This window comes from Ictidomys tridecemlineatus, chromosome 2 (assembly GCF_052094955.1).
Source record: "Ictidomys tridecemlineatus isolate mIctTri1 chromosome 2, mIctTri1.hap1, whole genome shotgun sequence".
NCBI lineage: Eukaryota > Metazoa > Chordata > Mammalia > Rodentia > Sciuridae > Ictidomys > Ictidomys tridecemlineatus.
This window is the reverse complement of record NC_135478.1, coordinates 205,825,087-205,839,026: the sequence shown is the minus strand read 5'-3', so window position 1 is coordinate 205,839,026 and position 13,940 is coordinate 205,825,087.

The following is a 13,940-nucleotide window of genomic DNA, read 5'->3' as shown; positions in this document are numbered from 1 at the left end:
ATAAAAACTGTACTGCAGAAATTGCCACCTAAGTGATATAATGTATTTCAAATTGAGTACTGACTACACAAAACTTTTGATTCTGCCCCTAGATTGGATTCTCTTTTAGCCTGCACTATAATGAGTACACAGCAGCAATACTTAATCAGTTCAAAACTCAGGGGAAGGGGAAGAAGTCATCCCTTCTCCCTTACTCTGCATGTCCAGTTTGAATCTATTTTTTCTCAACAAGGACAGTGACCATATCTAGACTATGATAACAGCCATCCTCTCTTAACTTGGGCTACTTTGTTTCATAACTAGTTCCTCCTCAAAGTAATTTGTAAAAATGCACATAATACCATATGATGTTCCTTGGTAAGACTTACAGCTTCCTCTTGCTCTCAGGTTTGATACCATTGATCCTCCATGATGTGAATTGCCCAATACATCCATATGTGTGCATACACCCAAGCATAAACTCTGCACCTGAATAACATTGATTCATTCTTCAGGCTTGGTTTAAAGTCACTTCTCAGGGAAATATTCCCTATGCTTCCTGATTACATTTGCTCCCCTTGATAGTAACTCACAAAGTATCTTAGACCGTCTCCTCTTATTGTATGTCACAATTACAACTTCTGCTCATTATAAAATGTGTCCTCCCTATTGAATTAAGAGCTTTGTAAGGGTATACCATCTCTGTTTTATTCATTTCTGTTTCTTAGCACCTGCAGCATAACAAAATCAATAGTTGAATACAGAGTAAGTATTTACTGAATTGAGGAATGACTGAATTGACATCATTGGTCTTCCCTTTCCTCCTACTCTATTTTTATGGGCACTCTTTTTCAATTCTCATTCCACATTTTAGAATAATATTGCAGGGTCTTAGCTGGGAAACAAAACACTGTTTTAATTTGACATTCTCAGAAAGATTCCTATCTTTTGAGATCATAAAGAAAATATTACATTAATATTTTTAAAAACAATGCGTGGAGCAGGTTTGAGTTCTTGGATGTATGAAGATTTGATTTTTATCTTTGTGTATATGTTGCAACTTAAAAAAACAGGAAATGGAGTTGCACAAAGGAATTTTTTGATTTATGATGTTTTTCATAGAAAAATGTAAAAGATATAAATTAATCATGTCTACACACAAAGCAAATCATCAAATTTCTTAGAGACTCTGGTATGTTCAAGATTTGTGGCTAGTATTAGAAGGTGAACCCTGATGTTTACCACCAGGTATTCTATCCTTATAACCTGAGGCCACACACAACACATTATAAATTTTTCAATTCTTAGATCTTCATTCCAGATCTAAGAATTCTATAGCAACAATATTTAACAAATATTAACCAATTGTGCTGACCATCCTAGACACAGGAGAAACAAGTTAGTCTTTATACTCAGAGGAATTTTTTCCTGCACTTGAGGAAAGGGTAATAATGACTAATATTTATTAAATCAGATATTTTCATTAATTTTCTCATATTTATTTATTTATTTAGCACAAGGGATTGAACCCATGGGTGTTTAACCACTGAGCCACATCCCCAGATCTTTTTATTTTTTATTTTGTAACAAGGTATCACTAAGTGGCTTAGAGCCTCACTAGGTTGCTGATGCTGACCTCTAATCTGCAATCCTCCTGTTTTAGCCTCTAGTGATGCTGGGATTATAGACTGCACCTTGCTAATTTTCTCATTTAATCCTTAATCTTTAATCTTTAAAGAAAAACTAAGGTTTTGTCTGACAGAATAGAAATTTTAATTCAGGGTCCCATGTGAAACTTTGAACTCTGGAACCACTCTATAACTACTTCTAAATATTTCTTTTGAGTTCAGAACCACATTATATGTTTAAGAAGCAGAATTGAGAGTTTAGAGTTTTCAGTTAGTATACTACTAAGGAAAAAAAATATCTTTTAAGTCTATATTTCTACTTTTTAATTTTTTTTCTTGAAATCGTGTACATTAATGCTAAATGTAGCTACATTCAAATTTGCAAGCATAAATATTCTAGATACATTATCTTTCTGTTAGAAGGGAACTTAAAATGGTCTCCAAGGAATGCAGTTCAAGATCATGAAGATTTCAAACCATCCTAGCCCAGCATTTGTCATTCTCAAAAGTAAAATTAGGTCCTACTGCAATTAATCAGCTAGAGTGTGTTTGAATGATTTGATGAACAGGTTTTATAACTAGATCCTGGATAAAGTCTCACTCTCCAAGTAACCTTTGGACATGACAAGACTGGCAACTAAATGAAGAAAGAAGTTGTCATAGTCACTATGGGTAAAGTGTTAATGGGAGGAGTCATCAGGAATTACTAGCAGCCTTGGAGTTAGAACCTTTCTATAATTGGCTGAATTACACAGTTCCTTGTATTCTTCAATGTAGACCTAGAGAATACCTTGTGTGTGATTTCATGATTGCTGAGGAGCACTGGCATCCTATTTGAATGGCTTCATGACAAAGTTCTACAATTTAGAGTGGAAACATGAATACAAAACAGGTTCCTGATGGTTGATCCTGGTGGATCTGGATATGAGTTTGTGGAGGCTATCCTTCCTAGAGTCCTTCAGCTATAATGCCAGATCTATGGCAGGGTTCATAAGAAAAGTATAAAGGGTTCCTAAACTAGGGGGCAGTCATAAAATTCCACTCTAAGAAACTCAATTTTATAATTAAACTTTGTGAAAATTTTCCTGATTATGTTCAAATAAAGTAGTCTAAATTAGGATATAAAAATAGAATTTGAAAAGAAAAAACTTTTATAAATAACTTTTCTTCATACAGAGAATTACAAGTTTTATGTGATTTCTTGTAAAAGAAACAAAGGAAGTTCCTGGAAAAACTTAATCTTTTATTTATTGATTTTATAAAGTTTTATCAGAACACAAGAATTTATCCTTTAGAATGAAGAACTTCTATACTTTAAAAAAAATCCTTTAATATTTATTTTTCCCCATTTACGTATTCAATTATATGTTAGCACAAGACCTTGGACCCTTTGGCACTGGTCCTGTGACAAATGGCAAGGAATAAAAATTTATCCTTGACTTTAAGAAACTCACACAAATTGGTATCTGTTGGGTACTACCAACAGTTAAAAAAATAGCTTAGGTTTTGTGGCTGAGCAATCCAGATTCTTCTAGTTGAACATTTTCTCCTTAGATTTATTAATACTTTGACATATATTGAGTCTGTATCTTTCTTTCCTGGCAAATATATGTTCTAAGATATTTTGGCATTTTTCTATTCTAACCCACTATATGTACCGTTTAGAATTTATCTACCACAAGGAAATGTGACTGCCAGCTTCAGTGGTAAACTTTTTTTTAAAATCTTTTTTATAGTTGTAGATGGACAGCATGCCTGTATTTAATTTAATTTTTTAAGTGTTGCTGAGGATTGAACCCGGGGCCTCACACATGCTCGGCAAGTGCTCTGCCACTGAGCCACAACCCCAGCCCTTCAGTGGGTAAACTTAATTACAGCTTTTAAGAATAGACAGCAAGTACTTTCAAAATAACCATGCCAAATTTATAGTTTACTTCTCTTTTTTTTCCTTTTTGCAATTTATTTCTCAGGGATAGTTTGATTATAGTATGATACATTATTTTTTTTTAAATCATCCTTTCCTCAGATATAAAACCTGAGTTTCTTTAATCAAAAATTGGATCTAAGAAAAGGAAATTACCAGTCTTGGAAGCTTTACTCTTATTTAGCAACCTGTAAAAACTTGGCCTCTGTTAAATTATCCTGGGAGTTTATGATAATATTTAATATCCTTTCTTTCCTTGCTCCTCATTTTGACCAAACAATTCTAAATAACTTTTTTTAACTTTATAAAGCTAGCTTTTCTCTCTACCCAAGTCAAAAAATAAATGAATAAATATATAAAATTATAATGAAAGGAAAACCTTGAGTAGGGTTTATGTGTTATAGATTACAACATTTCCTAGTTAATTGCCTTTCAAAGTTCACAAACCAACATTATATTACAAATCATCAGATCAAATAAAGATATCTTCAAGGTGAATGTTAAGTAAGAGGAGTGTTTCAATCTGAAATAAAACAAAATGAGATGTGTCATGAGTTGGCAAGTTTAGGTATTTATAATAATTATTTATAATAATTAAATAATTTAGGTACTTATAAAATATTTATAATAATTCTTTTTTTTACTGCTTCTGCTACACTATAAATTCATTAGGAAAGAAGCTTATCTATCTTGTCTACCTCTATAATCTCCAAAAGCCTATGTAGAAAATAGGGGCTTCATCAACAGTGACTGAATTAATGAATGGGTAAGATCAGACTTCGTGCTTAGTCCACTGAATTAATAAGAGGCCTAGGAATTAAGAAAGAAAAAATGGGGAGGTTTTCTACAATAACCACCTGCTGGCTTTTTGTCTTTGATCTCTATTCCCTCACAAATTCCATATGATTACCAGTGTCCTAAATTTGTTAGAGAAATAAATCCGAGCATGATAACTTTTAGTGACACCCAATTGCCTACATGGTACAGTTCAATCTCCTTTACATGATACGTGATAGGTTCTGAATTCTGTCTTCAGTTACCTGTTTTAGTCTTCTGTCTTGCTCCCTTGCTCCAATGTTACCTATACAATTGTAGCTCTAATGTCCACCATTTTCTTTCCTTCCCCAGAATTGCTTATTCTGTGCTCTGCTTGTAATGATCTTCTTGTCAAAGTCCTCTCAGAGAACATCTACTCAGAAAGTCCTTTCCCACCTGTTGAGTCCAAGTAAAGCTAATCATGCAGCTTTGATATTTCAATGTACTGTGTGCAGATACGTGAATAAGGTACTTGTTGAGGAATTATAATTGTTGGTGTCCATGTTTATGTTTTCTTCTAGTCTCTGAGCACTTCAAGGGATAAGATTATCCTATTCATCTTTGTAACCCTAGCATAATACCTAGAATATATGCCTAATAAATGATGAGTGAATGGGGAAAAAAAAGATAAAACTAGAAAAGAAAGCTGAAGTGGAATTAAATGACTCAAAAAAGTAACAACTGAAAACAATTACATGTTAAGTTTTGTTCTACATAAAGTACAAAACACAATTTTTCCCCTAATGGAGTTTATGTCTTAGCAAGGGTGATTAAAAATGAACAAATAAATGAGTGGAAAAATGTAATATTGACATGGCAATAAGTGCTGTAGAGACCAACATAGCGGTGAAAGAAGCTAAGGAATTCAGAAGAAAGGTGTACCTGAACAGGTGACCTGAAGAAAAAGAATGAGCCCTGATGATACCTAGGACAAACACTTTAAGGCAGGAGCATCCCTATCAAGTCCAAGAAGCAGCAGAAGTAGTATGGCTGGAGCAGAGTGACCCAGGGGAAAGAGAAGCCGGAAGTGATATTAACATGACTTGATTAGTTCCTATAGAGCCTGGCAGGTCACTGTGGAGACTGACTTTTGCTCTGAATAAGAAAGAAAACTACTGGAAAGTTTGGAGTGAGAAATATTATCTTGTCATTCTATTAAATTGAATTTACATGCTTCATAATGAAATATGTAGATTTTTGTTAGAGTTGTCAAATTAGCTTATTAATAAGACATACTCAAAGGAGGAAGGAAAAGGAGAGCAAGAGGTCCTATTAGAGTCCAGGGTTTGTATGTTTGAAAGATATATTTAATCTAATTTTATTTAGAAAAAAACCCCTGATTTTCTTAATTCAAACTATAGAAAGTAAAGATTTACAAAAACTTCTTGACTAGTAGATACGGGAGGATACTAGAAGATCAAGGAAGCAAACATTGAGAGAGAGCCTAACAATTAAACTTGTACTTGGTTTTGTTGATAAATATGTTCTTAGTAAATGGAAGGCATAGTTTACATCTCTATGGCTATTGCCTAGTATAACATATTTTAGGGAGAGTAGACTTAACATTGTTTAATTTCATAGTAATGGTTTAAAACAATAAGCATCCATCTTTCAAATTATGTTTGAAAGGATGTTTGCTATTTGTTCTTATATTGGTATTATCTATTACTTGGAGTAGTGACATCTCAAATGTGAACATCTTCTGGGATATTATTGGCTTATTGTGACTCCTGTATTTCAAGGCCTTAGAAGTTTTATGAAAGATGAGAAAAGGTCAAATATGATTTAAAACTCCCTATTGGGCAAACCTTTAAAATGATAGTACATTTGTTATAAGACTATGATAAGAGCAAATATTTGATAAGAGTGATAGTGTTCTAGATAATCTGGAACTGACAAAAATTTTATGTTACAAATGTTAAAATCAAATTCATGAAACCTTTGCCAAATTATGTATTAAAATTTTGGAGACACTGACATGAGATTTGATGTTCTGGGACCTCTTCCAGGAAGAACAATTAATGATAAGAACTAAGACTTGTATGACACTTGCCAGGCCCTGTTCTAAGAGCTTCATTTGTTATTCATTTAATCTTTCCCCAAATCATATGAATTACATACTATCCTCATTATCTCCATTTTCTTGATCAGAAAACTGAGATACATAAGAATAATGTAATTCATGAATAATGTAGTTCATGATGGGCAGAGCTAGAGTATATCCTTAGAGAGAGGACAGGTACAATTTGAAAAGAGCTCAATAGAGCATATTCACTGTTCCTTCTTCTAAGAGATATCTGCCAAAATGTTATGGGTAAGGTATAGGTGTGGAATGCAAATGTGTGGCAAGGAGAGGGAGGATGAACTCATGGGAGAGAGCTATGAGCTGATTTGGGCTATATATTCTATTTCATCTATTCCATGAATTAGAGTTCTGCCTGTCACTGCAAGCTAGGAATCACAAAATTAGTAAAATAAGTTTATCTAGATCTGCTCATTTCGGGATACTATTAAATGGCTCAAAGCCCTGGGCTATTTGCTAAATTTGACTTAAGTGGGGAAGATACTCAGGCATAACTAAGCCAATCTTGCCATCTTCCAAGGATGCACAAGAGGCATTCCTTTTAAAATTATTCATCAGCGCTGGGTACCATGCCTATTGTCCCAGCTACTGTGGAGGCTGAGGCAAAAGCATTACTTGAGCCCAGGAGTTCAAGACCAGTCTGGGCAATATAGTGAGATCTCCATCTAAACTAAACAAAGCACAGCAACAACAACAACAAAACCCATCAGTTGTCCAGTTGTTTATTTTTTGATAGAAGATGATAATGTCACAGGAAACCAAAGCTTTGATGAGGCATATGTTAAGTAACACAAAGGAGGAGTTTTCCATTAGCTTCACTAGGTTAAAAAATGCTATAGGTCAGAAAATACCGAGTAACTACATGTGTCCTTTTCCTTGAAGGTAAAACTGTTGCCCAGGAAAATCCTAAATAAAACTTCTAGCTTTACTTGCTCTTAACCTAAAAATCACTAGTTTTGGAGGTTACACAGATGGGCGATACATTTTTAGTGTCCCATTGACTTTGCTATAGATCACACCTCTTATGTGTGGGTAGTGATGATACCAGTTGTGAAAGTTACTTTTTGAGGACCTTGAAAATACAGACTCTCCACTTGAGCCTAGAAATGCCTGATGGGTGACTGGAATCAAATGAAAAGTCTTGGCTTCTGTGCCTTCATACTATGTCTGTATCTTTTGTTACCTTAACCTTTGGTTCAGATTCTGCTCTGTGCTTCATGTAGATGTGTTGGTCATTTATTTGGGTTTTTTTTCCAAACTATAATGTAGGGTCAACTTGACCTAGACCTGCATGTTCTCCTGCCTCACTTTAAGGTTAGAGACACCTGCAGCCACCATGACCAGAAACACCAGACCGTGAAAGGAATGACAAGAGGTGACACCCAAACTCCTGGAAGGTCTCCACCTATTTCCAGAAAAGACATGAATATTCCTCCCCTTTATTAGCCTATCCTTCTCCATCATATTTCCTCTCATATCAGTAGCCCCTCAATCTCCTTGAGTTGAGAAACTGATTTATCTCTTTTTTTCTTTCTTTGGTCACTGAATAAAGCCTTTTTCCTCAAAACTAATCTCTCAGACATTTTCTGTGGGATGAGCCTCCAAACTTGGGTTCAGCTACAAAACCACAGTGTATTATTGAAAAGGCAGCAGAGTTTTTGGTTACTGTTTTTCTTCCTCTTTTACAGAGCACAACTTGGCTCCGTACATGAGATTGCACAGTAGTGCTGCCTATTATCAGGAATGCATCCGGCCTTTAGAGCAAGAAACGGGAGCTTCTGATCACAGACACTGCATCACCCAAGCCATTAGGGAAACTCATAAAATTTTGTATTCTGAGTATTATGAAATCATTTCAAGGAAAAACTTTTTACTGATGTTTTCAATCATTCTTCACAAGGCAGCCAGAGTGCTAATTTCAAAATTCACATCTGATCTTGTCAGCCTCTTGCTTCAAACTCTTCTAAGGGATTCTCAGTGCTCTTAAGATAAAGATGAAAATGTGATCAGTGAGCCTGTGTGTAAAGCAAAGCTTGTCTTCCACTCTAGTCTTATGTCCAACTGTGCCCTCATGATTCCTGAGCTCTGGCCACATTAACCTCAGGCACAGTAGATTTCCTGTAGCCACAGGTCATTTGTACTTGTTCTTCCCTCTGCCTGAATATGTTCTTCCTCCTTACCCGTCCTTCCTTCATCCCTCAGCTTCATCATCACTTCCTTTCCTGACCCTGCAGTGCCATGGTATTGTTCAACTCCAAATGCACAACTGACATTGTCTTCCATAGGAATAGGACCTTCTGAAGTCCTGTCCCAAATTTACCCTTTTGTGTAGTCTCCTCTCCTTTAGATAATTTGTCATACTTTATAACTGTATGTTTAGCTAGTTTTTGACTAACACCTCTCCCTCCCATCTAAACCTTAAGCTCTATGAAAGCAGGAAATTTTGCTCACTATTTCATCCCCACAACCTAATATGGTGCCTGTCACATAGTGGACAAAAATATTTATTGAGTGAAGAAAAATGACAAATATTCTCCCAAGCCATGGAGATCACCAATTGGCTGATGGGTATTTTGAAATTAGCTAAATCAAAATTCCTATAATGATATCAAGACAACTTGTTTGCATTGGGGAGGACATTGCCAAATTAACAGACATTTAACAAAATAAATCTCTTTAGGGAATACATTGCTTTTCTCTTCTGTGGCTAAAACAGAATTCTAAGATGGCTTTCATGATCTCCACTCCCTGGTATTAGTACTCCTGTGGTTACCTTACTTTGCATGGCAAATGATTTTGCTGATATAATTAAGTTTACTAATTGATTGAACTTGAGATCCAGAGATTATTTAAGTGGGCCAAACCTAATCACCTGAGCCCTTTCAAAGGATAGAATTTTCTCCAGCTAAACTGAAGTAGTTAGTAATTTGAAGTATGGGAAGAATTTGATGCACTGTTGTTGGCTTGGAGGTGGAGAAAGTCACATGCAAAAGTCAGTGACCAGCCAGAAAACAAGGACCTCACTCTGACAACTAACTGCAAGAAACTAGATGCTGCCAACAGCTGGAATGAACTTGAAAGTAGATTCTTTTTCAGGGATTCCAGATAACAAAACTCAGTTGACCCACTGATTTCAGCCTTATAAGACTCTGAAGAGAAAACCCAGCTGAGTAGTGGCAGACTTCTGACCTACAGAACTTTCAGCTAATAAATAAGTGTTTTAAGCCACTAAATTTGTCTAATTTGTTAAACAACAATAGAAAAATAATATAACAATTATACATAGTCTTCCAAACTGTGCCAAGAAATATTTGAGAGAATATTAACTTGATTAGCAAGGCCAAGTATATTAATCATAATGAATTAAACATAAATTTGATACAAATGATATGAATGATGACTGCAGCATTCTTTGCCTTACTTATTATGTTTATTGGTTGACTTGGGTAAATATACTTGGCCAAACTTGTGAGATGAAGAATACAGCTAAACTGTTTTTGAACACAAATCTGAAATCTTAGTGGGAATATATATTTAAATATATATATAAATTGGCCTTGAGATTTCAAGGGAAAATCATTAAGAACATTGCTGGTTTGGTATATTTTAAACAGCCTAAACAAAATTTACTTGTAGTCAATTGATACTAATATGCAGTTTAATTCTCTTTATTTTACAGATCTCTCAAACAGAATTTACTTTAATGTCCTAAGGGAAAAACATTTCATTGAATTAGACAATATTGTACTTAACTTTGATCATTTGCCTAAGATAACTTAGAGAAAATTACTTTGTAGAAATGGCATTCATGCATTTTTAGCTATAAAAATAATTTTTTTTTTTTTTTTTGTACTGGGGATTGAATCCAAGGCACTCAACCACTAAGCCACATTCCCCCAGCCCTTTTTGGTATTTTGATTTAGAGACAGAGTCTCATTGAGTTGCTTAGGGGATCACTAAGTTGCTAGCGCTGGGTTTGAACTCCTGATCCTCCTGCCTCAGGCTACCCAGCCCCTGGGATTATAGGCATGTGCCAACACATGGGCCTGAAAACAAATTCTTGATGTTAAAGAGATTTGCATGTTGTTTCATTGACCTCACTTTTAATCTTTCTTTTTCTAAGCTAGTGCCTATTTTTACAATGTTTTTCTACATTTTAAAATATAAGTTAATAACTGATAAAACAAGTCTTCCCTCATTCTTCTTTGCCTAGTAGTCTTGGCCATAGTTGCATGTTTATTCTTACAGATAAAATTTAGAATCACTTTGCCAAAATCTGAAAACATAAATCCATGTATTTTGTTGTGGATAAATTGGTCTCTCTGGTAACTTAGTAATATAATAAATATAATAAAAATAATTTTATTTAATGCTTATTGAGTGATTACCAAGTACCCATCGATATTAAAACAGCTATATGAATTAATTCAGATGATGTAAAGTCTTATCTGGAAAGTCAATAGAATAAATTGCAAAGTCTATTGAAAATAATAAGTACATTTAAAAAGGTGGTTGTGAAAAAAATGGATACTGCTATTATATAAAATTATAACTTGTTATGAAATAGAATTGGAGGAAATAAACCTAGTCACAATACCAATCTGGAATTCTATAACAAAACTATAAAACTTCATAAGGAACTGTGCAGAGTGATGCATGCCTGTAATCCCAGCTACTTGGGAGGCTGAGGTAGGAGGATTGAAAGTTGAGTCAAGATTTGGAAACTCAGTGAGACCCTGTCTCAAAAAATAAGTGAAGGGCTGGGATGTGGCTCAAGCGGTAGTGTGCTCACCTGGCATGCGCGGGGCACTGGGTTCGATCCTCAGCACCACATAAAAATAAAATAAAGATGTTGTGTCCACCGAAAATTAAAAAATAAATATTAAAAAATTCTCTCTCTCTCTCTCTCTCTCTCTCTCTTTTTCTCTCTCTATCTCTCTCCTTTAAAAAAAGTGAATAAATATAAAAGTAAATAAAAAGATTTGGGGATGTAGTTCAGTTATAGAGTGACCCTGGGTTTGATCTCAGTACCACAAATAAAACAAAACAAAATCCTGCAAAAGAAAAACAAACATGCCCCAGAAAAATCCTCTACCAAATGAAATAAAAGAATATGTGAGAGGGCTGGGGTTGTGCCTCGGTGGCAGAGTGCTTGCCTAGCACATGTGAGGCATTGGCTTTGATTCTGAGTACCACATATAAATAAATAATAATAATAAAAGGTATGGGTCCATCTGCAATTAAAAAATAAAAATAAAAAAAGAATACGTGAGGAAATAAAGAGCTATATCATAGTCTTAGAGAACAATTCTTGCAAAGAAATTAATGTTACTTAACCTATAAATTCAGTGAAACTCTAATCAGAATCACTATAGGCATTTTTGGAGGGGAGAATGTATCAAAATGTATCTAATGTTTTTATGGAAGACATTCCAGAATTTCCTCAGGACATCCTGAAAGAGAATAATGGGGAGATACTAGCGCTACTTAATAGTAAAGAAAATGATAAGGTTTCAGTACTTAGATTTTTTTCTATCACTTGCTCACATAGATAAATCAATGGATCAAAATAGAAAACCCATCAGTATATGCAAATATTCACAATTATTCAGTACTTGACAAAGGTGGCACTTCTGATCAATGGGAAAAGATATATTATTAGTATTAATATTGGATAACTATTGGGCATTTGGGAAAACAAGGCTCTTTTTTTACCAATTGATTTTTACATAAATATCAAATAAATATAAATATCAAAATGAAAATGAAAAAAAGAAAAATAAATAATATTACCAAAAGACAGGTAAACCCTTACACAAAGCCTTTCTAAGTACCACATGAAACCCAGGAACCAAACAAATGAAAATGTAAAAATTGTGACTGCATATAAATCCAAAATTTCTGGGCAGAAGCTTATAAACAGACACAAATGAGTAATAAAAGACTAATAAAAATGTGTATATATGTTGACTAAATGTGGAATTAGCCCACTTAGGTAAAATTAAGTACATATCTTTATTGTATGTCTGGAAAAAAGTTGTGAAATACTGATGTAGCTGTCTCTGTGGATTTATCATTATGAATATAAACCCTTATTACAAATGTAAAATTAGTATTTAATGATTAAATGCTAAATTAAAATTTGAAATCAGTAGGGAAAATTGATCATTTAATAAATACAATTGGAAAAAGTGTTAAAAAATAATAAAGTAATTATTTTGCATATGATAAAGAATGAAATATCCGTATAATCTTGGAGGTGGTAGAAGCTTTTCTAAACTGAAGGAAAATATTGATGAATTTTCTTTATATAAAACACTTTCAGGGGCTGGTGTTGTGGCTCAGTGGTAGAGTGCTGGCCTGGCTTGTAGGAGACCTGGGTTCCATCCTCAGCATCACATATAAATAAATGAAAATAAAAAGATCCATTGACAACTAAAAAATATTTATAAAAATAAAAAATAAATTATAAATAAAATAATATTGCCTCAAAAACAAAGTAAATGACAAATCAGGAAATGTATTTGTTACACATGTAAAATACCAATATGACATTAAGCAGCTACAATAAAACTAATACTTTTTTTGAAAAATATAAGTAAAGGATATGATAGGTAAAATCCAAAAACAAAATATAAGTGGACAATAGGAACATGAAGTAAACATGTAAGTTCCCTGCCAATAAGCAAGTTAAAAAACAATGTATTTTCCTTTGCTTTTTAGATGGAATAACAGCAAAAATAATGATACTATTTAGAGTGAGCAAGAATGTAAGAATACTTATGTACTGTTAGTAGAAATATAAAGTGGTGAAACACCTCTAGGGAAAAAATTAATTTCTAACCATTAAAATGTTGCATATCTTCTGACTTAACATGTAATTTCTGAATCAAAACTATAGGAAACAAGGTCTCTTAAAAAGAATAGTCATGGATATGCAGATATTGCAATGTTAGTACTGTGTATATTATAGTTAGAAACAAGCTAAAAGTTCCGAAGTGTGGAGCTGATCAAATATTTTAGAAGAATATTCATTGTCTTTAAGGTGACAGGAAAATGATGATATGGTATAGAAAGAGGAGAGGACAGGAATGGACAGAAAACTCAAGTTCTGGAAGAGGGTGACAACAATCACCTTGCTACAATAATAGTTCTGTCTGGTACAATATGAATCTGGGGTACTGTTCAATGAGAAAGGTAAGAGAGGAGAGACGTGAAAGAACTGTGAAAGAACTGCTGCTGCCCTCTCTCAGATGATCAGGATTGTCTTGCTAGCACCCATGGTGAAACTTGTTCCATATTACTTACAAAGCACATGGAGGCCTGAGGTTTGTGGCTCTCTGTTATCTAGAGACTCTGCGGATCCAAGAGTGAGTGATGTAATCTGCAATGTGTACAGTCCTTCCAGGTTTATGCTTTTTTTTCAGTGTTAAGGCTTCTTGCATGCTGGCAAGCACTCTGACACTGAGCACACCCCCAGCACATGGGCATGGAATGTCCCTAGCACATG